The 25,702-nt window shown below is 36.3% G+C and overlaps 1 long non-coding RNA gene across 1 annotated transcript; it reads right to left on the reverse strand.

Annotated features, from left to right (window-relative positions):
- Positions 1–346: 346 nt before the first annotated feature.
- On the reverse strand, positions 347–23,011 carry LOC139588181 (uncharacterized). The gene is made up of 4 exons (XR_011678573.1): positions 22,836–23,011; positions 7,258–7,355; positions 4,056–4,215; positions 347–3,963 (listed from the first exon to the last, which is right to left on the reverse strand). It is a non-coding gene; the product is annotated as an uncharacterized lncRNA (long non-coding RNA).
- Positions 23,012–25,702: the final 2,691 nt, after the last annotated feature.

Consider the following 25,702-nt stretch of genomic DNA (forward strand, 5'->3'; position numbering starts at 1 on the left):
AATTTTTCGTAGAATAGGAGTCTGAAGATAATGTGATTTATAGGTTTTTACACTTTTCTTTCACATGGCAACATTGAAGCAAACCTGTGTCTACCTTTTTTAAGCCCAAGCAAGACTGAAATAATTGCCACACAACATCTGGGAATTTAATTGTGGTTAATTTCTCCACATGCTGTTTGATTTAAAGGAGAAATTAAAATTTATATTAAAATGGGAAATATACATTCTGCCTAATTATTGCTGGGGCTTTTCACCAGAAGATGACCTTAGTTACAATAAAGTCAGTATTTTTAGCAGAGAGAGGAAAAAAAAATCATACCTAAGAGAAATAATAAAGGAGTCAAAGTACCAAAAAAATCAATAATGTTTTATTAACATATGCTTCAGAGAAATATTACAACAGAAAAATTGGAAATAAATAACATTCCCCAAAATATTCTCAAAGGAAACTGGTATACAAAAGCAAAGGAGATAGAGCAGTAAGGCAATATGTGGAATAGCAGCACTGCAAGGAATTTGTCAGAAATTTTTTTCTGAGCCCAACACTATCAGCCTTCATCCCAGTTCCAGAGAGGAAAAGAACAAAGCACTTTCAGAAAGACATGCAAGCAGAGAAAATAATTCTTTTTAAATCCCTGGTTACATCTCAGATTTGCTCTTAAACATGGGAATAAAGAGTCTGGACCAGTTGCTATCAGGGTAGACCTTGCTTTGTTTCCTTCCTTATTTCCAAGCATTTAGAAATTCATTGGTATTTCTTTGTATTCATTTTGGCATGTGTTTATTAGCTATATTAAATTCTTAGCTAAGTGTTTCATATACAGTGTTATCTTTGGCAGAAAATGAAAGATGTATGAACAATTTAAATACTGAACACCGATGTAAAGATGGATAATCTCGTTACAAACTGATTTCCTCTCATCAACCTACATGGGTGAAGGATGAAGAAGCAAAATGCAAAAACATGGTAGTCAAAGTGATGACACACTAAACCATCTTCCAATCATTCTCCATAACTCTACAACTACAGCATGCTATCCTGATGGCCCCATCTGAGTTGATGATTTTTCACAATGTATTTCATGGCTTCCATCCCTACATGAGACTTTATTACTATCACATAGGAATAAAAAGCCATAAAACACTAGAGTGAATTTATCTTGATCAGATGCAATACTTATTTTCTTCACATGATTTCATCACCATTCCAAAACTAACCAATGATTTCATGCTACATTACTGAACATTTTAAACTACATTTCAATGACAAGAAAGACACTGAAATGGTTACATCACAAATTAACAAAGCTTTAGCCTTTAAACACATTCCTACCTACGAGAATCAAGAAACAATCACAAGACACAACCATTTAATTCACTGATAAAAGACAGGACGCCACAGAAAATATCACTTCCACATACATCTTTCAAGACATAAGGAAAGACAAGAGACACAAAAGAAACTGGTATAGATAAACGCTATGAAAGCACACTACCAGCATCTTTTTCCTAATTTTCCTTAGTAACTTCCTGGCATGCATTATTAAAAATTCGCACTCCAACACTACGACATCTTTAAGACATCTGAGCTTAATTGCAGAAGCAGAACAAGATTCCCTACTTATGACACTGAAACAGCCACTGTCACAGAGCTCCTGTCAAATATGACCCTCTCATCCCTAGGTCTTTTACCTTCTTGGCTATGACAAATTTACTATATACCTCCAAAGTCCATATTTCTCCTGATGAAAGACCAAATGAGACAAATTATAAAATATCCTTATTTTCTAACCCAGACTATAATACTGAGGTCCTGGTCTGAACACAGTTATTTATTAGTGTAATTACTATTCATCTTCCTATTACTACTAATTGGCCAAGTAGAAACACAAGTCTCTAGGGTCATTGAAAAGTCAATACAATAATTTAACTGCCATTTGAAAATAATTTTGCTTTCAAGCAAACTAGGCTACATCTGAAATGTCTCAAGCTAAAATCTCTGCTTTGCCAAAAATATTTTTCATCTTCCCAGCCATGTAAACCCACTGGCATGGGACCAATATTAATTCTGATCTAGTGGTGACACTAGAACTCAAAATTAACTCGGGTTTGATTTATATACTGCTATCCTTTCTTGCCTACCAAATCCAACTTCTTGCATAATATAATGTTGATAGCATAGAAAAGAGTGAGAAATCATTAAATGAAAGGAAGTGCATAAATAAATTCAATTATCATGCATAAAACATGCAAATGACTTAAAGACTGCATATGAAACTCTAGTTTATATTCATTAATCTCAGGTTGCACTTTTGAGGGAGAAAGAGACACTAATCTGATCCAGATTAATGCACTCCCAAACCTTCCCATTTGTTTTTAGGTGAGGGTTAAAATAGATGTATTAAAATAAACACAGCTGCTCACCTCCCTCAACCTTATTTCATATGTGGAAGAAAGTGAAAGCTAAAAATTATATCATAGGTTTGAGAATCTGGGTTTCTCCTCAGGACAGCTACTTTTCCACTGTCCCTTTTTTTTTTTTTTTTTTTTTAATGGAAGACAACTTTGTCTGCAAACTAGTCCAAAACCAAGCTAGTGGCTTGACACAGAGAGCAGGGTGGGAAGTGTTTGGGCTTGCCTAAATCATCCCCTTCTATTCTCCCTTCCCTATCCTGAAAAATAATTCAGATGGATCATTTTAGACCACGTGCAGTCACACCCAAAAGGGCCTCCATCCAAGGCTGTCACATTGCTGCTTCATTGTGTAGGAAAAGGGGATTCACAAGTGGGCTTATGCAGCCTGGCTTTGCTTATCTAGCCAGTAGGAACACGATACAGAATAGGGCTAAACACCTTTAACCTGCCACCTGCTCCAGGTTTCACTGCCCAGGGATTCCTCCCGGTCTCTGCCCAATCATCTGGCTATACAAATAGCAACCCCCCAGCCTCCCCTCACTTCCCCTGCTGGCGCTGGGTGCTGGTCCCTGTCACCTACCCTTGCCTAGGGAGCACTCGGGGACAGGCCCCTGAGGACGAGACCAGTACCTGCAACAGTGAACAAAGGGGAAGTGGAATTCCTGGGGCTGATCCTGCCCCAGGAAAAAGAGAAGCACATGGAAGAAATGTGCCCAGAAAGAAAAAAGAATGGAAGGCCCCATTCCCATCCACTGGGAGAGGAAGGTTAAACAAAGCAAACAAAAAAGGTCACCAAACTAATTTCGTACTGAAACCAATGAATTTAGATTAGAGGCCCAAAGGGGAAAGGTTAGGATGTTATCAGTGACATAATTTCTCTTCCCTTTTGTTAAAATGATTGGATATTAAACCCCTCCAACACAATGGGACACACTTTCTGCAGGGTGGAGGGAAGCATTTAAAATCTTACATTTCTTTGATTATTTTTTACATATTATCCTCCTGAACTACAGACATTACACCATGAAAGCACAAAAACACATACATGTAGACTCAAACATATATTCACACATATGGTTTCAGACACAGACCAACTTCTGCTGACAGCCTGATTCAAGAGAGCTTTTTATTAGAATTAATTTCTGCATGTTTGCAGATGCCAAATTACTTGCAATAAATAACAACAATAAGGCTGAAATCTGTCAACATCTTGACAAATATTCAGAGAGCTATTTAGTATACACTTATAATATTCATTGCTCCTAAAAGAGAAAATGATCATACAGTAACCAAACCCTAAGTAAGAGCTAAAGATATTCACCTCATGAAGCCATTTCTCAACTAGCCCCTTGGCACTTGCTGGAATTATTCGCAGCACGAGCTCTACTTTTTCATTTTCCGCTGACTCCATGAGGGTAATTTCTCTCTTGTGATTAAAAGTGAGCTTGTCAATTCCTTCAAAGCATTTCCTTAGGTTGGAGGTGGAGTGGATCCTTTGTCTCAAAAAGGATTCTTAATAGATCATTGCAGCATCTAGGGAAAAAAAACCTGAAAAATGATAAAAAATGAAGTTTAGAGGTATTTATATAAACATATTTTACACCAACACCAACAGCAGACGGATGAAATGGACTGTTTACCTTGAAAAGAATAGTCTTTTCTCCACCAGATAATCATTCAAGGCCTTCCTGAATGTCATCCAAAAGCGATTCTGCCTCCTTCAACTTATCCAGCATCTGGGGCTGTGAGATAACCCTTGTGGCATTGGTCTCCTCCACTGACTCCCTCGTTATTAGCCTCCTGGTGGGTGAGATAGAATACAGTGAATGTAATAACCATACTTCACACAACAGGCTCTCTCTCTCTTTTAAATTGAAAATCCCCTTATTACAAAACAAGGGGTGTTCTTTTTCTTCTACCTTTAAGTAGGACTGCCACATTCATTGCTTTTTACAAAAATGCAGCTGCTTTTTAAGCTACAGATAAATAGAATCTGCTAGGCAGTAATTCTGCTCAGTCTGAATGTATTATTTTCTAAGTCACTTTGGTGAGGCACTTTTTATTATGAACTGGAATGAACAGGGAAAGTCCTTTTCTCGACTAATTATGACTATGCTTTGTTCTATACTATTAACTTACAATGCCAGATTGGTCAGCTTTTTTTTTTCCTTCTTTCAACAACTTCAACAAATTACCATGCTTTTTCTGGGAAATTAGAGAGTTAATTAATAAGACTTTATGTACTAATGATGAAAATATAAATAGCACTGAACAACAGTGTATCGGTAACATTCACACAATCCCTTTGATATGCACAAGGCAAACTCCTATCTTAACACCACTGATGTGTGGACAGGGGTTACTTTAACACAATCTACAGTATTTTCTTCTCAAAAAGATTTGTTAAACTAGGTACTTTCTAACTGAGGAAAAAGGAGAGCTGAAACACCATTTTTCATATACCTATCCCTAGTATACTATTATTGTACTCCCTATTTATGAAAATCAGGAAAGACAGAATAGAAAGAAAAGCTATAAAGACATTAAACCAGGAAAGCAGCAGGACATCTGTTGTTTCCCACTACAAGACATAATGTTGTATGTTTGATTTGAAAGACAATTGTGGTTTGTTTGTTTTTAATTAACTACTTTAGGGAATGGATTAGTTTGCAAAGAAGATTTCAATATTCCCCAGTAACAATAAAAGCTAGAATATCATTCTGAGGAGTTGAGGCCTTCAGCAATCCATAATGCCCGGCTTTAACCAGGTAAGTAAAACATAAAGTAAAACATAGTTACATACCAAGTGGAAAACAATATTTTTAGCTTCATGTTTGTCCATACAGACATTCCAAGAAATGCAATGTAAGCATTTGGATGTCACAACACAGATCCTTTTATGTACTATATAGTGTGATGAATGGAATTCAAATAAATAAATAAGAAAAATATTTTCTCCTTAAAGTTTATTTTCAATACTTTTGAGCTGAAAACCATCAGTATGGTAGAAAAACCTGTCAGCAGAACTGCTGCTACCCAGTATTCATGTTTGCAAATTAGAAAGAATTCTGGAAATAAGAACTTGTTCATTGAAAGAAAATTCACATCTCCACCACCTTAATATCCCACTTGCATTCAAAATTATCCCATTTCTATCTATTTCTGCCTGAAATATTATGGGGGATATTTATGGTATGTTTTTCAAACACCTACCAAAAAAAAAAAATATAGATATAGCAACAGTGACATTGCTTTGAGAAGCTAAAACTTGCTTCTTCCATGAGGCATTTCTCAGACCTCTGATAATTGGTAAACTGTGGACCCTTTTGGGTTGCTTGTCTCCATATCTAGCGACCAACCTGAATGCTGGAGTATTAGAAGCCTAATTCATGTAGACTGAAATACAGTTGATGGTACTAAAAAATAACTCTGTATCAGCATAGCTTCCAAGATGTGAAAGCAAATGAACACATCCCCACAAACATTTATTTAACTTGATTTTAATACCAAGCTGAGTGTTCGTGTACATTCTAATAAGTCCCTCCATATTATCTCTGAAACAAGGACACAATCTAGCATATTGCAAATTTAGGTATGTTATCTTCTGCACTAACCTAATAAAAGAATTCTGAAATGCTTATTCCTGCTTGATTAAAAATATAACTGGATCTGTCAATTTAGCAACATTTCTTTTCAGGAAGTGACAGTAAGGACACTAAAAAAATACCTGTGAATGTGAGAAGCCTTACCAATGTGGGGTACTGTTTTTCCTAAAATAATTTCAGAATTAAAGATATCCTCAGTAATTTTGTTGAGAATGCCATTCTTTCAGGCATGAAAGGCCTTCAGATTACTGATTATCCCACTTTCAACATGGCTAGTATCAATGGAGCACAATATAGTTTGATTAAAACTGAACCTATTTCATTTTAGCTGAATCAATTAAACACAGTGAAATAGTCAGATTCTACCCTGTGCTCATCCTCTGCTGAGCACTCCCCGAGAGCTTTTCACAATAGCCAGGGTTATGGTACAAAGTGATTGAATGACTTGACAAACATTACAGCCCTAGTAGGGGCCCATTTACGTACAGGGGAAAGATTTAGAAACTCCCAGTTTTGTACTTTGTCCACCTGACCATGTTTCCCTTCACTTCAGAAGAGAGAATCAAAATGAAGAATAATTCAGGGGGAAAAAAAAAAATCAAACCTCCTATCTTTACCAAACCATTTTGTAGCTACTCCTTTTCCTTGCAACTCTATTAAGATAGCTAACATGGGAGACATATGTCTTCCAATGTATTACTTGCACGATTAAAAGGAAGTGTTTTACAGGTGCTTTTAGATATGCATGCATTTTGAATATTCTGCAGATCATTCATTAGCAGATCACATATATATCTAAACACTGACTCAATATTTCAGGGAAAAGACAGCAGTAAAGCCCAGTTTTTTATAAATTAAAAAAATAATTAAAGATATATTTTGCTAAAAACATTCTTTACCTGTTTCTAGTGGAGTACTTCACGGAGTACAATGAGAAACAAGACATGAGGAAATGATTGCTTGTCTTTGTCACTTGAATCCTAACTTACTGAGAGGCTGTGTCTATTGTTTCTGAGCTCATATCATAAAAACTAATTAGAAATCAATTTAAGACAATGAACTTTAAACTTTACTTTTCCCTCATTATTCTAAAGTGGCACAGCTAAGTTGGAAAAGTTTTAAATAATGGAAGTCAGTGAAGCCTAAATCACACACAATGGTGAAAGCTGAGATGCGAGATGGAGATGAAATCTAAAAGCTAATTAAATTCAACAAGAGCCTCTCAAAGGCAACATACCAGCTTAGCCTCCCATGCTAACATTTCATTTTGAAGGGTGCACTAAATGGAGGGCCTTTCATGGCTGCAGTTTTCACAATATGATCCACCAGCTAAACCTGAGAGGGGAGAGAAAAAAAAGATTAGATGCATGGATTACTGTACTGAATAGATGCCAAGGCCAAGATAAAAAGAATAGATAAGTTAGGGCTTCTGAGGAGCTAAATTTGAAGCCGACCGGCAAAACGGATTGAACTTTATTACCTCTAGTCACTGAGAAATTCCCTAGACAGTTGGATGTAATTTGAAAAGGTCAGAAAAAAAATTTCCTTCACAGTATTATTGCTTCATGCTTTAAGGGTGTACGATTGTGAGGTGCCAGCTCTAATCATTTTTATTGACTTGCTCCAGAGAGACAGACAGATGCACTGGGAGTCACGACAGACAGATAAGACATATCCTACCTTTGTTTCCAGTTTTAAAATGTATCACACAGTATTAGGTATGTTTTAATGTTACTCATTTCATTTTATCCTTTGCCATATCTGAGAAGAATTTCCTTGTTTCTCTAAGACAGCACAGGAAGGGGGAGGGAGGGAAACCCTGTGCATAACACTGGAAACTTGCTACAAATGTTCATATTTGATTTGAGCACTCATTGAATTCTATGTGAATCTGAAATACATAACTGGAATTCAGTAAATTCAATAGGATTTTCTAGACATTTTTAGGTATGCTCAGTTAATTTTTTTTTCACCTAAAGGGGAGCAGATCTTCCTGAATAGATTATAGCAATGACCTTCAGCATACTGACAGAACAAGCTTTATTACCAGTGTGGGATGTCTTGGGGAAAAAAATCCCCAATATACAAAAAACCTCATGAAGAAACAGAAAACAAACCTACCCCAATTAAAGTAATTCAATTCTTTGACTTAGCATTCACAGATGCTTGTAATCAAATATAAACATTTGCTAACATTACACTTACAGTCAATTTTTTGTCATGCAATTAAAATCAAAAGAGACTTAAGAACACAAAAGAAGAATTATCCAACCCAACCCCTGGAAAATTTTAATTAACATTAGATTTTCTTTTGCTCAGAAGATATTTTTTCCTTCCATTCATAACACAAGCATATGTATTCTATGTATCCTGACCCTGAATGCACAGCTGAGGCAATTAATGGCCATTAAAATACAGCTCTGTGAGTTTCTCTACTGTATTGTTTAAGAAATATTTTGAGGGGTTTATGACCCCTCCTGCAAGCTGACTAAACTGTTTCCACTTGGATAAGAAAGCCATTTCCATATGGTCATGTTCCCTCCCTTCAAGCCCTGTACATCAGAGGGTAACATGAAATTGCAGCAGAAGAGTTGCATATATATATTCACTCCTCCAGCATTTTATGCCTCTGAAAGGAAGTAAGAAACAAATTATTTTTCCCAACAGAAGGAGTGACAGAGAAATTAACTTCTGTTGTAAGTTCTGACATAAGCTCAAAGTTGAACTCATGTACCCTATCAATCTTTTTGCCAAAAAACCCCTTATTCATCATGAAAAAATATTTGATCAAGACACAAACATTTAATGTCCAAACTCAATCTTCCAAAAATATTCCCCCATCAACATATTTTGATGCCATTTGCAACAAGTTAGCATGATGTCATTCCCTGTTTACAAGACATTCACTACCTCTTTTGCTATTCCTTTTTTCCCGTCTCCTCAAGGGCAGCACACATAACAGAAGATTCATCGTACCACATATGGAAGGGGTAGATCTTTAAATGTTCCACATGACATCCCTCTCACTCTAAGACAAAAAACATGTGAGAAGCTGATCCTATTATCCCTTACACATAGGTGACAGCACCCTCCACCTTTTTATAATAATTTCTATGATACTGTTTGCCTCCCATATGACTATTAGCCATGCTGATGGTAAAATTGCACAAAATCCAAAATATTGCTAAACTGCACTGTAACAATAGGTTTAATTAACCACCAAAACAGTTTGCTCAGAAAGGTGAGAAATGTTCAGTTACTTCTAATCAGAATTTCATTTTAAACAACATTCTCACAGTTTTACAACAAATTATTTGGTTAGGTGTAGGAATCACACTTCTTTCCTTTACAGCCTTTAAGACTAAAGTGTTGTGAGCCAAGTGGAACACCAGTTGGCGTAACAGGATCCCACCAGTAGGATGTCTTACTTTCTGTTTTTCTCTGTGTGACCAGGAGACTGTGGCATTTATATACATTCAATTTGAAAATGAAGACCTTGCAATTCTGTGTTCTAACAATGAAAGAACTGTAGGTGCCTTTGTCTTGTGAACACTAGATTACTGAAACACATCCAGCATGTGATATTAGCCAATTGAAAAAACATGAATCCACGCAATATTTTTTTTCTGTTGGAAGCATGTAACCATGAGGGCTACAAGACAGGTATTCCCTGTAAGGTCTTTCACTTGAATGAATCCTACCCTTCATTTCTAATACAAAGTTCCTCCTCCCCAGACAGCTGATAGCAAAGGAAAATGCCATTTGTCTGTCCTGACCAACAACCTGAGTCCTCACAGGACTTGAGGAAGGGCTGCATTCCCATATTTGTTTAACCAAAATTAGATATCACCCATGTATTCTTCAGTTTTGTTCTGACCAGCTGACATGCCTAAACTGTATCTCTCTTCTTAAGAGGAAAAAGTCCAATCAAACAAAAAACCCAGAAAAACTAGAACAATGAAAAGCGGGCTTCAGAACATGCCCCAGACACTATCCTAGTTTCAGATGAGCTCCAGCATCACTTCAGCCTGCAGCAGGCCATGTTGCTCACATACATAGCTCATGCAAAAGATTAGGTAACTACTTCACAGATGAAGAAGAAATGCTTGAGAGATGGATATGAATATAATTACTAAGACTAACTCCAGAAAGCAGTGTTAGGTGCTGGCTACCGGTTTTACTACTTCCAAATTCTCCAACAGGTCTTCTTTCTGAATGGACTAGCTACTGGAAAAGGCTGGTGAGCTTGTTTGTTTGTTTGTGGGCTTTTGGTTTTGCCTTTTTTGTCAGGCTCAATATAAAAAGCTTCTCAATGAAGACACAGGAAACATTTCAGCATCTAATATCATACTGGGCCAGTTAAACCTGTTTTGTATCCTTCAGAATAGGTCACAAAGATTGATGGTCTTAAAGGTCTTTTCCAACTTAATGACTCTATGATTCTTTGTCAGTTAATCACTTAGCAAATATTTGCTTTCTCTTAAAAGCCACTCTGTGATGTGTGTAATTTGAACCTGTAGTTTTTTGCTATACAGAAGAAATAAAGCATTCTGAAAAAAGGCTGCAATACACTTACTAGACACAACATTTATGTCTTGAATGGCAACTCATTCTTAAAATAAATCAGACCTTCTTCAAGACATAGGAAAAACAAAACACTTTTGGATTTACTATGCATAATAGTATATTTTGGCAAATTCTCTCGTGAGCACTGATTCAGCTCCCAGCTCTAATATAATTAGACTTAACATGCAAAAAATTAGGTTTGAGAACAATGAAATGCAATTAAAATACCATATGTACTGCAGCAGAGATAACATTTTATGTAGGTTTAGTGGGAAGAAAGAGAAAATACTTTCTTGTTATTAAAGTTATAATGAAGGGACCTCAAAAAATATACATAGGTAAAGGAGGAATTTATAACTGATTTTTCCTCTCAGCATTTCAGCTAGCAATTCACTGTTGGTTGATCATATTAATGAAAATCTAAACATTTGATAAACAACAGTTGCTATAATTTGAATTCTCCTGTGTTTCTAAGAAGAAAGGTGATTATACATTTCCAATCAGCAGTTGTTTAAAAGGATTCTCTGATAAGTTCTTAATGATTTGGGCATTGCACATTGAACTTTAGGCCCTTCACCATTTTTTCTGGAGAAAACTTAAATCAACTGTCAGAAAACATCTTTATTCAGGATATTGTTGAATCCTCTCCAAGTTGTACTCACTATAAATAAATATTTAATAAAAATGAATGTCAGCTTTTGTACATTTTTTCCTTGATATTAGAACTGGTTTTGGAACCCAGAAGATATAGGTGAGTAAAGTGTTTGGCAGTCCTACAGAAGTATAATGGAGATGCAGCCAAGGTTCTTCTCATGCTGTTTTTCATATAATCAAGAAAACTAGAATTTATATAAAGCATTACAGGCACCATAGGTTTCTTTTCAAATTCTGTGTTCATAATAGATGAATGTCTTTTTTTTCAGGCCTCAGATTTCACTCTGAGTGAAGGTGACTCTCTGTGCTTTCTACTCCAAAAATTGAACTCTGAAATCATTTAAACCTAGTAGCTGTGGTAAGAAAAGATCTTTTTAAGGGCAGACTTTCTTTAACATCTACCATTTACCACTGAATTTAGGTATTCAATCATTTCTTTTAAAGAGTTTTGGAGGACTCTTTTTGGCTTTCTGTCCTGACACAACACTGACCCATGTCCAGCCACACAAAAGGTAGAAGGCAGTTATATGCACTTACTTTTTGCTGAATTTCCTTGTTTGTCAAGAAAAATTAACCTTCCAGTTACATAATACATACATATAAATATGTATACATCTATAAATGCATAATATATTACAAATAAAGCCATTGGTGAATGGTCAGGACCATCAAGAAGTCATTTTACTTTGTACTATATAAGCAAGAATGGATGCACCTGTTGCCCTGAAGAGTCTTCACTGAGTTAAGAAATACAGTGTTTTCATTATTTTGTAGCTGTCCACTGTAGCCTTGTAACAGTTCAGTATTTGATCAGTTACAGCTCGTTTGTCTTTGACAAACAAGACCAAGAGTTAAAATGGTACCATTCATATTTATGCCTTCCTTCTATGTCATGCTATTTATAAGAATGGGGCTTTTTTTCCTTTACTTGTATCAAATTAGTACCTGGAGTCCCCAGATCCTTCCAGCACAGACCACAAACAAACAAAATCTCTACTTTTTTTCCTCAGAGGCCCTATAGCTGAAGTGGAAATGAAAGAAAAGCATAGTGACTTGCCTAAAATCTTTCTTTTATCTCTCCTTTACACATGCATGGACTTACAGAGTCTAAAGAGAAGAAAGAGACCTCATAGAGAAATACATGGAACAAGTAAAGAATCAAAGTTCATACTATAATGAGGAAATAGGGAGAAAGTTAGTATTGTGCATAACATTTTAGAGCACACTACCATTGTTGAAGGCAGACTCAAACTGTATAGGTACAAAAGGAAAAGGAAAATCAATGCAAAAAGATTTAAAAGTTACACAATCTAAGAAGAAAAAAAAAAGCTGGGTAAAATATTACCAAGATTTGATTTTACACATCTGAGAGCTCATGTGCTTGGAAAGAAGTATTTTGTTGCACTGGGAATTTGTCCGAGTTTTCTTCCTTCTTTCCAAAAGTAAAATTTCCATTCTCATATCCAGAGAGAAAATTAACGTAAAAATAGTCTCTGATTTAAATACAGTCTAATACTACTCTGGGGACTAATAAGCATACAAATAATTTTCATCTAAGGGAAAAAGCACTTTTTCAGCTGTTTGTAAAAAGACACTAGCAATTTCTGGAATATGCTCCAAATGCCCCCAAAATGGTCAACCAAAGTGGAATTGTCAGGAAAAAGAAGAGAGAGATGGTGAGAGTTTTGATCCATTTTCTGTGTGATCTTCACAGCCGTTTTGATGGGCTATGCATTTGTACATGCATACACATGAGTATGCCAAATACAGACAGAAACACGTTTGTTATACTATGCAAGCACAACTTTCAGACAGCCTTTTTCACTACTTTAAATGCCGTTAGGCATATTTTTATCTGGCCTTGCAATTTTCCTTCTGAGAACGTATAGGCTTGGAAAAGCCATTATTCAAAAATCATGTCTCTTGCAGTAGATATTCAACTTAAATGCTCTGTGTTTATGGCAGTATAAAAATGCCACACACAGACTGGTTCATAAATGCTGTGCAAGCATCAGTCAGTGCATACATACACATTCAGGAAAAATCAAACTAAATTCAAATACTCATAATGTTTGTTCTATTTCTCAGTTGGCGCAGCTGACAATTGAAACCTGAAATAGACACTCTAACGTAAGAAAACTTACTAACTTATGTTGAGGCTTTACTCATTTCATGCCAGTTCTGTCTGAAACAGGAACAGGCCCAAAGTATGAACTTCATAAATTCACACAAGTGCACACACACACAAACACATATACAATATCTGCCAGAAGAAAGGATTGCATCATTGTCATCGATTATGAGGAATGTAGATGGGGAAAACACAATAATAAATGAGGGACCGTTGAGGAGAGGTAGTGAGAACAAAGCTATGTGAGGTTGAAAAGAAGACATCTCTAATGCCATAGAGACAAAGGAGCTAATGAAGTTATCTATGAAAGGAATTTATTCACATGGCTTGAGTCTTCCTTTCTGAGCATATTTTTGCAGAGACATGCACAACAACACAAAAACAGACTATGTCTAATGTGGCAGAAAAGGTGGTACTGACCAGCTCTGCTTTTCCTTCTCTTACTATCTTGTGTAGTTTTAGATAGTTGAAAGTAATTTTACATCAAAAGTAAATAGTTTCTAATTAGTGTAAAGAAATACAAGAGGAACAATTTAATCTGTGTTGAACAACAGAGAAAAATTTAGGAAATCTAATTTTAAAGTAAAATTAACAAAGACCAGTGATGTGAAAAAGAAATTTTTAGTGTTCAGCCTTGATTTGATGGAAGCTTGCAGATATCATAGAGTTATTACACTTGCCCTTTTGACATACATATGGTGGCTTCAAATATAGACAGGAAGTAAATTAATGAATGAATAAATGAAGGTTGAAGCTGAATCTGAGCAGAAGAGGCGTAAGAACATCTAGCAGAGAAAGGCACATGAAAAATTTCACATACAAAGTGAGTGAGAATCTGGGATAACACAGAAATAGTTGATCAAATAGGAATTTGCAAGACGTTTTGAAATCCATGCTGACACAACACACTTAGAAAAAAAATTCACTCTTAGTGATAGCACTCCCAGATGTCTAGAGTAGCCTAGTAGAATATTGCACTTTGGTTTTTCCTTTCCAAGGTAAAAGAAATTTTTTTTTCAGGTGCATAGCATTACTCAGACACTATTAGAAAGACAGAGAAATTCAGTATAATGAAGACCAAACTAAAACTCATGGTCAGCCTTAAGAGCTTTAAGTAGAAGAAAAATATGATCAACTAGAAAAATCAAAATTACCCAAATTGCGTACCAAGTACAAAGAGAAAGGGACAGACATGAAAGAGGATCAGGGAAAAAGATGAGGTGAGATACAGTGATAGCACAGAAACAGAGTGAACATAAAATAGCAACTGGACTATAAGAGAAAAGGAGTCTGGAGAAGGGGGGACAAAGAATCTGGAAGAGACTAGAGGACTTCACTTCTGGCAGGGTCTTGAAGGCATTTTTAAACAGGGACCCTTCATACCAATGGATACTTTAGATGCAATGTGAAAGAGAAAGGATATGTAATATGTGCTTCCCTTTTTCGAGGGGAATGTTAACTGCTTAATGTTATACAATGAACTTGAAAAATAGCGAACATTTAACTGTGAAATAGATTTATACTAAAACAAACTTTAAAAAAGTTCAGGTGGGTAACTGAGGTGTAAGTTATTTTTTGTAAGTGCACTGTGAGGTGTTTTAGTAAACGTAGAACAAAACAACTGCTTCAGAATGCATCAGATTTAAAAAATTCAATGCTGGAAATTAGAACAGATATGAAAAATGTCAAAAATTATCCATAAAAGCAGAAGATACTTTTTGACTTGGACTCTATAAAAGATTCCCCAAAGCAGCAAGAGTAGTCTTCTTGTTTTGAGAAATAACTTAAAAAGTCAAAAAGGTAGCCCACAGAGCCAAAATGGACATATTAATTGCTTGGAAGACCAGAAACATTGCCCAGATTTTGTAACAAAAAAATCCCTGGAATCCACTGGAAATACGCAAACAGAGGGAATGAATAGTCACTCAACTCATCCACAGAGGAGAGACCAATACAGCACAGTGTCTCATCTTTCCTTCCAAGTCAACCCTGTATGACAAGAATTCCAATAATGTGGACTGACAATAAAAACCCAAAGGCATTTAAGGTGGAGATGAAGAGAGAATTTCTGCATTAGCAGCAGGTTGGTCTTTCTGTTGTAGGAAAAAAAAAAAGGCAAAATTCAACATGAATGGTTAAGTAAGTAGCAAGACAGATGATTTCAAATCAAATATATAAATAAATTGTGCTAGAAACCATTTCCATTTTTAGATGGGCTTGTTCCCGACCAGAGATGCAATGTCATTACACAAGGTGGGAATGTAAAACTGGTAAAGGTGATGTTGAGTGAGAAGGAATCTCCTTTTCTATTATTCCTCCTTGGTTCATGTCTGCTGTTCAGGTTAAGTACATTTCATAAGAACAAAGTCTCCTGGATACTTCAGATCTTTTTATGAGGGTGCTTATATCCATGGCTTTCACATGGGCTGTGCAAAAGTTTCACATTTCAGTTCCAGTTGACCAAAAGTGATCTATTTTCCATAGGAATTTGATGACCACTCACTTTTATTGATGCAGAATTTTTTTGAGAAATAAAAGCAAAACAGGCAATTAGTCATGACACTATATTCTTTTTCCTGCATGATTTTTGTGTCCTTATTTAAGGGTTGACTGCAGAGCTCATGAATATTTATTTATTGTCATTTGGTTAGTCTATGCTTAAACTAGCTAATTTAGGGACTAAGGAAAGATATAATCTTAAAAAATGTTATTGTATCTCTTCAGTAAGCGATTTTATACAAATTCTGTAGAATGCATAGCAGGTGTCAGGAGATATCACACACACCTTTACACTGTTGACTGGAAATAAGAACCTGTTGCAAGGCTAAATCAGCTTTTGCAGCTGTATCATATAGATGCCCTGAGTAACAGCTGACTGCTGCCACCAAGATTCTGGCCTGAACTTCTATTTTAAAGGCCAAAAGCAAATACTGCGGACTTCTTTCCCACTGATTTTGCTCTCAAACAATGGTAGAGTAAAGGTCAAAGTTTGGAGATATTTTCTATATCAAGTGTTGTCTTTCTTTAAACATTTATGTGGAATTTGCAGCTTTATTTTCTATGGAAAAAAGGCCTTGGTAGATTCTTTTAAGCTATGAGTTAATCGATTCTTTCTTTCATCTACCAGTTTATTTGAACATCATCAACTGTCTGAAAGATCTTGTCTATGAATCATTTATTCCAGAAATTTCCAAGTGAGAGCAATGTCTGGACACAAATTTTCATGACTTTTTCAAACTCCATCTTAAAACTAAATTTTAAACTTTGAATTTGTGTGTCTCCCTCTTTCTGTGTTCCATAAGTTGATACTTCTCTCTCTTTTTCTCTTTCAACTACTCCTTGCATAAAGTCAAGCTCTGTTGAGGGTGGTGAAGTACTTGACATTAAATGGTCTAGTATAACATTTTATGACTCAGAGCTCCTGATAAATGTGATTTATTAGGGATAAAAGCTTTTTCCTAGGTCAGATGTCTGCACTGAAGAGACAGTTCATTATAGAGGATCACTCATATTTAGCGATGTAATAGGAATGAAGCAATTTTTTTATCATAGTGGTCCAAATCTGACTTGTACCACTACTGTTCTCTTCAGCCAGAGTTAATTGTCTGCTGAACAATGAAGGCACCTGGAATTAATTTATTTAGGAATATGTTCCATCTATAAAGCCTCTGCTAATGGAGTACAAGAGGCCATGACTAAAGGATTCAGGTATAAAGTTTAAGACCTTAGATAATTACTCGCAGAAAGTATCATCAGCTCTACGTGTCAACTTACACAAAAACAGAACTATTGAACCTTTTAAAAAGGATTATTGTGTCCACAAAACTAAAGTAACCAGGACAATTTCTATTCACCACAATGGTGGAATAACAGAGTCAAAAGAGTTCTCTCTCTCTCATTGCAACACACAGAAGAAAGTAGATTCCAACCAGCTGAGATCAAAAGATCTGACACTCTTTATAACTATAACTGTAGCTACCTACATTGAGCCAGGACCACTACAAATATCTTGAGAACATTTGTGAAAGAACTGTCCAAAAAGGAAAATTAGAACATTACAAGTCCAATTATTATTTTGGTACAAATAGGTGCAGTACTTACAACCCCTGCTTTTCACTTTGTCAAGACATTGTGCGTAAAGCTTCTGATGGAATTACTGAATTTCACATGGGAGCTGACCCCTGAATATTTAAGCTCTGAAGCAAACGAATAAATGGATTGAAAACTGGACATATGCTGTGTGGCAGTTGATCTATATTAAGAGCACTTATGCTCTAGATATTTTTTTGTACCACTTTAAGACTTATTTACAGGTTTGCATCCAACTGAACCACTAAGAGGGATTAAGTGCAACAATGGAATACCTTAATCTGTGCTGCTCTAAATAAAATTAGGAAAATAGATTGCATTTGTCAGATTAGTGCAGTTAAAAGCCTCTCCACAACAATCTGAAACATGTAGCCCAATTGTCCTATTATATAAAAAACTGGATTTTTTTTAATTCTTGCAAAAGGAGAAATCTCTGCTGTTGCAGAAGTTCTTTTAATGAGATCTGTTTAATCTTTCTGTTATTTGGTTTTATTCCATTTACTATCTAGCCTTATTACATTTGCAAAATAGCTTGTTTATCTTCATTCTGGGAAAGTAGGTGCCTATAATTTGTAAATATGTCAGTCAAAAATAGACCAGTTAGATGTTCCTGGTTGGCACATTGTCAAGGCACACAATGAGGGAGGCTCCCTTCTCTCTCTCACACACACTCCTTTCTCTCTCACATACACACACTCAAAAATGTATCCAGTAGAGTAAAATATTCACATTAATACTGGAAGCAATGGAGAAGAACCCTGGTCGACATCCCATCTGTTCCCTTGAATTAAATTTAGAATTCATATGTAATATAGACATTTCTGTCTGAATATCATAAAGCCCTGACACATTCAGGGTTTCATTAAAAAGCTCTGAGATGTGACTTGAATAACAATCTGTCTTAGCTAATTAGTATTTTCAGTTTAGCATATTCACTTTCAAACGTATTGCTGTTTGCACATGGTAATTTAGGTAAACAGAGCCCATCCACAGCTGCATCAATTAACACTGCTAATCAAAACTGAATTCAGGTAATTAGGCACATTTATGCAAAAAATGTGTAATTTGTGGGGAAAGCTAGATTCTTCAGTAATATTTCAATAAGTAGGAGTCTCTTTTTGCAAATAAGGCAAGAATATAGTGATAAATCAGCTCTAACATATACATGATACATAGTCAGTCACAAATATCTAAATTAAATCTCACTAATTGGTCTGTATTTTCAGAAATTTGACAATATTTTTTTCACATAAATGCTTTCCTCAGTGTTTCTACACGAAAGAGTGGATTGGTTTCTGATGGAAGTTTTCATGCCTTTAAAAGTTAATGTTTTCTCAAGCGGTTTTTGAACTGTTGAACATGATGGTCTGAGCTGTTCTCATTTTCAGACAGGAAAATTTTAATGAGAAAGCCCTCAACTCAATTAAAATTTTAATTTCTTCAAAGAAGGCGCATTTTGGTTTACTTGAAAGAAAAGCTAGAAATTTCTACCACCATCCATTTCAAGAATGTAAAGTGGTACATACCTCAAAAATATCCTGCCTTGACCTACAAAGTTTCACATCCTTTCCTTCCCTTTCTCTCACTTAATCCAAAATTTGAAACCCTCCAAAAACCACAAAAATCCCCAAACCCAAGCAGTGTAAGAAACTGCATATTCATAAGAGAATTTTAATTTCTATTGAAATGGAATGAAGAAATGTTCATTGAAACATTATACTCCAAGAGTTTTCATATGCAGCTATTCAAGTTATTCAAATTCAATTCTCTGTTATGCACACTTTCAGAAAGCTACACAGGTCTGATGAACAAGGAATGCAATTATCAACTTGCAGCTAATTTTCCATGATGAAAAGAAATACCTAGGCAATTGCTGATTTTTAACAGAAGCCTAAAATTAATCTGCAGGTTTTGTATCTTCTCTCCAATTTGAAGCTAACTCTGGGGGAAAATATGCAATACATTTTGTGCAGATTTGCAACATGGAATGTATAGCTTCTGCTAAATACATCATTGAGAAGAAAAAGAATTCTTTACAACTTTAAGGTCTAAGCCTAAGTAGCTACTGAAACTGCAGTGTGTTTTCCAATTATATGTAATGCAGTGGATATCTCACTATTCAGAAACTTTCCTCTATATAGAAAATTGCAGTTTGTTCCATTATAAATTTTTTTTTTAATGCTTCAGTTAAAATGGCTTTAAACCTGCAATTTTCATTTAGCTATTGGCTGAGTAACATATTGAAAGAATATTGAAATGAGATGGAAGAGGAAAAATGAAGCCTGTGGCAGGAGTAAAATTTTGAGGTGTTTTCTTTTCAAGTTATCGTAATGACTACTGATAATGTTAGAAATGCTGAACAAGATAATTTCTAAGCAATTATCCTACCAACATAAAAATATATTAAGTTCCCTATGCCATTCGCACTGGGAGCAATAGTGGGGGCAAACAAGATTTTAACTGCACCTTTTTTTGGGGTTCTTTTCAAGAGAGAAACATCACCTATATGACATCACATGCTAAGCACCACACCGATCTCTCATGTGACTTGATAACATTGACACACAGTGAAGATCATCAAAACAATCTTATGTGACCTTTGTCAATCTTATGTCTTTGAAAGAACCCGCTTGATAAATGCTTTTTCAAAAGAGCAAAGCAAAAGGCACAATGACTAACGGTGTTTATTTTAGGCGTTACGGTCTGTAGGAAGTGAGGACAGTGACAACATCCTTGTTGAGGGAGGAGGTCCCTCCTCCACCAGCCACATTGCTAGCCCTTTTTTTTTTGCCTAAAGTAATCAAGTATAGTATTACAGCAAACTTCCCAGAAATACTTTACTACACTGGCCTGCCTCTTCAGCCTGACTGCCTCAGAAAATATAAGTAGACACAGTTAGGAGAATCTCTTCACTAAACACATATGTATTTAGCATACATTATTACCTCCTCATGAATTTCCCTGATGCACCTCCCATTTGAAAATTTAATATCATGCTAGAGCATCATTATTTCGAGTGATTTGGAGGGGGTTTTCCCACAGAGGTTTAAGAAATTTATGGCAGTATTAGCAGATAAGAGACAAGGAAATAATGCCTATCTCAAAAGAGAAAATGCTATATATGAAAGTTGGCTGGTAAATAGATGTTTCTGACAGATGTAGCTCCAATTTTTTTTCTGTCCTGCATTGCTCTACTGTAAAATATGGAAAATAATTGAGGCATCTTTCTACTAAAAAAAATTTAAAATAGGATTTTACATTCCAATTACCATTAATTAAAATATGATGGATACATATGACTACAAAGGATCTATAAATACTGCTTCCCTCAATTTAAAGAAAAGTTTCATCCTATTACAAGCACTCAAGAGCATTCCAGAACTATAAGCAAAACAATAAATATTTGAAGTTATTTATTTTTTTCACAGAGCATGCAACTCATTATTCATAACATAAAAACTGTTGAAATGCTTCACATTCCAGGTATTCATATGGTTAATTCAAGAAGATGCAAAAATTTTGAGTTTGAGAAAAGCAAAAGCAAGAGCCAAAAGCCAACAATTAGTACTCTACACTTTACATGAGGAAAAAAAGCTCAATAATTTGCAAACGTTGAAGGAAGTGCTAGTTCCATAATTAAAAATCAGCCAGAGATCCTTTTGGCAAATGGATCTCTTTGTTAAACATCCCACTAATCCAAGCCTGAAGGTATAATTCAGTACCCTGGAGGATCCCCTCTATACTTTTGCCAGCTGTTCCATTTAGGTCACTCCACCACAAGTTTAGCTTTTATCTATTCCTCACTTTCTTCGCTGGGTCCCAGAAGCAGCAACCCATCTCTCTGAAGGCTGTTTAAAGTGTAAATGAAAAGACGAGACAGAAGTGAGCTGCTACCTCAGGGTCCTTAATTTCTGAACTGCAATTCCTTGGACTTCCCTACCTTGACAGATGCAATATAAAATCTTCCTTGATAAAAAGTGAGGAGATAAACTGAATATGGAATGCAGATGGCACATTCATTATCATTTTAATGCTTTACAGCTGCATGAAAGAATAGGAAATTTTACTAGGCAGAAAGTCCACTCAAGACCAAACAGTTGTAGAAGCCCTTCTGCCCTTCAGCCCAATTCCCAGCACTACTGCTGTTGGCATGCAAGCAAAAGCCTTCAAAGACCCATTTTATCTCTTCTCCGGTGGTCAGGGAGAGGTAGATTCAAGCATAGGAAATAAAAAGAAAGGAAAAAAAAAAGGGCAAAAAAATCCTGCATAGTCTGATCCAGTACAGTGTATACCAAAGGCCATGAAGTTTCCTGGGTGCAGACCTGACTCTCTTGCCTCCCTCTTCTGGACTGGCAGGTGAAGAAAGGAAACAGTAATCCTTGAAGGACTTGTTCATGCAAGTTAAACCAACCCCAAATAACAAAACTACTTCTAGTTTACCATTATTTTGATGCTTTTAACAAAAATATAATTTCCTAACAAAGCAACAAAAATATGTGAACTGGATCCATTTATAATGGCTGTAGTCAGTGTAAATTTAAGTCCTCGGAGATTCATTATAGTCCTCCAGAAGGACTTTTTGACAGTATGCTGCTTTATAACAACACCCTGATCTCTTACCCTGTGGAAGTTAAGTGTAATTCATCATAAAACAAATCACTGCTCTGACATTAATTTTTTCTGCTAAATAAAAATAAAGAGTCAGGCTAATACTCTGGGAGGAATTCCTAAGTGTTTAACTTTTAATGAAAGATTTATAAAAAATTCAGCAAGCATATTACTGAGGTCTTTCCAATTCAATATTAAGTAATAAAGTTTGCACACCCAGATACAAACTGTAATGTGAAGCAGTATAAGATCTATTGGAAATTAACTTTCTAGATTTTTTAAAATGCTGTTCAGTAGCATAGCCACAGCAACTCTGACAACCATCTGCAAGACTTTACACATGCAAAGTAATCCCACATGTTTTAGACATCTACTAAGATCATGCCCTGATCCTACCCATCCAGCACGACATACTGGCTACAGCCTAAGAAGCAGCTTGTTCACCCTTGCAGGAAGGATGGGAATCACATCCCTGAAGCAGCGCAGCAATTCACACACCTGCACTCAGCCTGCGCTGGAGGAAGCGCTCTGTCAGTCAAAAGTACAGTTCTGCAAGCTCGTACATCCGACGTTTAAGGATCGGGGAGAAGGGAAAAGCATCTCAAAGAACATAGATGCAACTCTAATTCTGCCATGGCTCGCACAGGTGAGCAACCCATCTCCGACACGCTGTCCCGTGAGGCTGGGCAGGGACCCTCACCTGTGCCACCTGGCCCGGGGTCTCCACTCGCGGATCGAGCACATCCACAGTGACTTGCTCCGCTTACCTCGCTGACGCCTCCATGCTCTCCTGCTGGCATTCCTGCACGCGAAGGCTCCTTGCAGGCAGCTGCTCCCAAGCTCAGCATCCCCGTGGCACGGCTGCTCCGGCGGGAGCCAGCAGAGCAAAGGCAGGTTGCCACTGGCCAGTTCCACCACAGCCCGGCCGCGCGCTGTCTGCAATCACATCTCACTGAGTGCAAAACGAAAATTAAAACGTTTTTTCCTCTTACACTTAGAACAGTATGCTATATCATTTGTGTTTGCATTTAAATTGGACAGAATAATTTACTACTGGCTTTTAATTTCAGAAGGGTTAATCACCTCAGCAAAGGTCAATCAAACTTTAATCTCCAATAAAATTGCAGTAGCTTCAGTCACCTGCAGGACATTTATTATATTCCTATTTCCATGCAAAAGGATGCATCACTAATCTTCTAATTCTTTACATTAGCACATTTGCTATTAACATTTTACTAAAATTATTAATTCCTCCAAAACTATTACAAGGGCTCATTTCTACACATCTCAGAAGATAATCCTGTTAAAAACCAGCCACATCTACTGTGACATTGCTTTAGTTGTCTGCTCTAATCCTCACAACCATTTGATACTCCAACTGAGTTCTAACAATGCACGAAGTCTCAATTACAGAAAATATTACAGGCTTTAGTTTAGAACAACAATATACTGTTTTAGTAACTTAATCTTCCCTATTGTCTGCAATCACAATACTAATCTATTTTGTCACTGCTCACAGCATTTTCTATTCAAAACAAAATATAGATTTTTAATTTTGCTTAGCAGCTCTTGAAAAGCAATAGATTTACAAGGATAACTTAAAATCCATTACCGAGGATAGGAATAATAATGATGGTAAGAATATGTTTCTGGCCTGCAGACAAGTATTTCCTCACAAAACAGAAGTCTCTTTTGGGGTATAACCCATTAAAAAAACAAAGAAATAACAAAAGAGAGTAGGTTGTTCTTTAAATTTGATCTACCAGTTAAGAGCAATTTATCTGCTATTAAATTGACTGAGAACTGCAAAGTCTCGCTGAAAAATTCACATCAGCATTAGTTTTAAACTACCATTGCAATAATATCAGCTCAAAATGAGAAAATTGCTTAACTCAAAACAGAAAATTATCCAATATATAAGAGCACATCCCCTCAAAAATGTTGGTTTTAGATAAACATCTGCTATGCTAGCTACTAAACAATACATTCCTGCAAAAGTCTACTGTAACAATTCCACCTGAATGCCCAGAACTAGTTTACCTGTAAAGACATAGAGAAAAGCAACAGAAAACTCAGGGAGAGCTCGTTACAGAACCGAAACAAAACACAAACAATTCATTTCCCAAATTTTAGAAGCTGGTACCAAAAAGTCAGAATTTATTGGGCAGAAAAATACTAATACCACAAAAATAAATGGGTCTCCCTTATCCTCCTACCATGGTCATATTAGCTCCTGCGAGAAAGAAATCTTCTGTCTATTTAAAATGGATTTTTTAGCCATAATAACATTTTGACATACCGTAATGTAAACAAACTGTTCTTTCCCATCCCAATATTTCCTTCTCTGTCTCTCTGTCTCTCTGTGTCTCCGTCTCTCTCCTCTTTTTGTTTTAATATATGGCACACAGACAGACACACGCCCCCGTCACTGTCAATATGCACACTCATTAGCAATATGTCAGGCTGGCATTTTCAACACACTCCAGAGCATAACTGAACTACCACACAGTGCACACACACACACACAGGCGTTAAAATACAATTGCAGAGAAAAAGAGCTCAGTGGAACAATGTTTAACTTGGAAAGCTAGGCAAACATACAAAAGGAGTGAGTGAGATTCTCGGGCAGTATTTTACAAAGGAGCTGTGAATTCCCAGCTAACATCATCAATGCTCCCCTCTTTTCATACACACAAACAGACACAAACACACATACACAAAAGGGAGCATTTTAGCAAGACATTCTAATGCTGAATTACAGATGCAAGAACACGGGTTTTCCCCTGGTTTATTCTTCCAACTTTTTAATGCATTTAAGTTACATTCTAACTTGAAGTAATGCATGAAAATAAATGCTGAGAAACCCAAGCTGAATGACGAGTTCCTAGAACATAGACTGTCAACAGCATTTCTCAGTTTCCAGCTGAGAAAATTAGCTACAAAACAACTGCATCCGCATTTTTTGCAAAAAGCATCCAGCAAGACACTGAAGACCACTTAGAAAGGGTGAGTATCACTGAACTACAGTCTTGATTATTCACCTCTTGACGCATTGATAAAACACATTCTAGATTGCTATTGCAACTGCTTTAAAATACGACAGAATAGCTTCACATGGGACCCTGAAATGAAAGGTATCCTCAAAGAACCATGCCCTTTATTTTTCAAAAGAACGAGCAGTGGAGAAATGCATAGGGAAAGAAACATACCTTCAGTTATCCCAGCGAACGACTTTTCAGCACATCTACATAGTCCTGCGGCTCCACCAGTGCAAAAGTCAACACTGCTGTACTTGTGATCTCTGTGACAATGGCATCATACTGCCGGCAATTTTTTCGATTAAACTTCTCAGACATGGTAGCAACTTTGTTAATTATGATATTAGCCAGCTGGCGGGTACAATCAATCATCCACTGTAAGAAAGCCAGACAAAGAGACATCTAATCATTGCAACCAGAGCAGATAAATTTTGTTCCTTTCTTATACGTGTCACAGATTCTATCCCTCCTGACCCTCTACACAGCCATCGACTGTCAAATTTAGATTCAGCAAGCTCCCAGCTTTTCTTTATCCCTGCCTTAGATCTGAAACTCCTGGTTATCAGGAAGACAAGCGTCACCAGCTGTCTCAGAAC

The sequence above is a fragment of the Agelaius tricolor genome, unplaced genomic scaffold, assembly GCF_023055355.1.
Source record: "Agelaius tricolor isolate 1412-34295 unplaced genomic scaffold, bAgeTri1.0.p SCAF_3, whole genome shotgun sequence".
NCBI lineage: Eukaryota > Metazoa > Chordata > Aves > Passeriformes > Icteridae > Agelaius > Agelaius tricolor.